Source organism: Tupaia chinensis, unplaced genomic scaffold (assembly GCF_000334495.1).
Source record: "Tupaia chinensis unplaced genomic scaffold, TupChi_1.0 Scaffold000609_1, whole genome shotgun sequence".
Lineage (NCBI taxonomy): Eukaryota > Metazoa > Chordata > Mammalia > Scandentia > Tupaiidae > Tupaia > Tupaia belangeri.
This window is the reverse complement of record NW_006160128.1, coordinates 1,109,724-1,111,417: the sequence shown is the minus strand read 5'-3', so window position 1 is coordinate 1,111,417 and position 1,694 is coordinate 1,109,724. Positions and strand designations below refer to the sequence as shown.

At 58.9% G+C, this 1,694-nt stretch overlaps 1 long non-coding RNA gene across 1 annotated transcript in view; it reads right to left on the bottom strand.

Moving 5' to 3' along the window:
* The window catches only part of LOC114009725 (uncharacterized), a 14,665-nt gene extending 14,058 nt beyond the window's left edge, over positions 1 to 607 (bottom strand). Inside the window, exon 1 of the long non-coding RNA XR_003551111.1 lies at positions 531 to 607. This is a non-coding gene — a long non-coding RNA (uncharacterized LOC114009725). The remainder of the gene's footprint in view (positions 1 to 530) is intronic.
* Between the last annotated feature and the right edge of the window lie 1,087 nt (positions 608 to 1,694).

The following is a 1,694-nucleotide window of genomic DNA, read 5'->3' as shown; positions in this document are numbered from 1 at the left end:
GGGACCCCCTGGGCCAGCCCCATGGACCATCCGGACCCTGACTCCTTCACTTCCACTCCTGGGCCTCCAGAGACCTGGGGAGAGGCAGGGCTTCACCCATCTCCCCCGGGGCAAATCCCTGGACCAGGAGCAGAGCCCTAGGAGCACTTGGGGGATGTAAGGCTGTCCTGCACCCTCTTCCACCTTGGCGCAATTTCCCTGGAGGATGGCGTGAGTCTGCACAGTCCCCTTTCAGCACGGTCCTACAAAAACAGTTCGAGAAGCCCACTGCTGCGGGCTGGAGCGTGTCCTCCCCAAGATCTGGGTTGAAGCCCTAGACCCTGAGTGACTGCATTTGAAGGCAGTGCCTTTATGGAGGCGATCAGGGCTGAGCGAGGTTACGACAGGACTCATGGGAGACACCAGAGAGCCAGTACGTGTGCTCTCACTGTCCTGGTCTCCTGCCCCTCCAGCCCTCAGAGAAGAGGCCCCACGAGTACAGCAGATGGCCAGCTACCCATGAGCCAGAAGAGGCCTTTAGTGATGCCTACCTTGCCGGCATCCTGACCTCCAACCATGACCTCCAGACCATGGGAAAGCAGCCTAAGTCCAGGCCAGATCCGTGGTGTCTTGTTACGGCAGCCTGGGAGACAGACACACCCATCCTGGAGACTCCAGGTAAAATCTACAGATAATTAAATCTCACCGTGGTGTGGCTGCCCTCTCTACCACCACCTCCCTTGTTTATTATTTTATTTAATTTGCTATAGGGCTCACCAGAGAGAGACAGAGAGAGAAAGTAAGAAAGCAAGCTTCCAGGTCTGGAACTCAAACTGTAGTGGGCCATGTGGGAGCCCAGCACCTTGACCACCACGCCACCTGCTGGCCCCCTTCCTCCTAAATTCACCCTTAAGGAATGGGAGGAATGTAGCCCCTCAGCCCCACGCCCTTTCCCTGGCCCTCTCCTCAGCTAGGTCCTGTCATCCCTCCTGGCTGTGACCGCCACCCTCTCGGGCCATCACCCACTGAATGAAAAGGCCTCGGGCAGCTGCGCCTCTTGCCTCTCTCGTCCTCACACTGGTTTCCTCTGCAGAGCAGGGATTCCTAACCCTTACTGTGAGAGAGGGAGAAATCGTGCAGGGCAGGGGGTAAGCGTGCAGGTCTAGGGCCCGTCCCCAGGCTTGCTCATCTGGAATCTGCGTGCTGAGCAAATTCTGCTCCTCTCACCCAAAAGACCCTCAGCTGACACTACTGAGAAGACTAAGGAAGGCTGATGGCTGGCCTCAGCCCACAGACCCTGATTCATGGGTCCGGGTGCGTCCTGGATGCTGCTTCCTTCCCCTCCTCTCTCCCACCCGCCCTGGCTCTGGCGTGCAGACAGGTTGGGAGCCGCTGACGTCCTGGGTACTCAGGAACAAGCGTTGACCTGATGAAGTCTCTGTAGACACAGGCTCCTTCCGGGAGGAGTGACTCATCCCACTGGCTGCCAGCTGTGAACGGCTCAGCCTGGGAGCCCTGTGCCAGGCCCTGCTGGTTGCCAGGGAAATACAAATAGTGTCCAGGCCCCTCGGCAGCTGGTGGGATGTGCTGGGCAACCAGGCGGACGCTGGTGGTGAAGTGCAGGGTGAGGGTGATGTAGGGGTTGGTGCACCCTCTGCCAGGCCAGCTCCAGGCACCAGCTGTGTCTGGACGGGCTCCATCTTCCCAGAAAACTG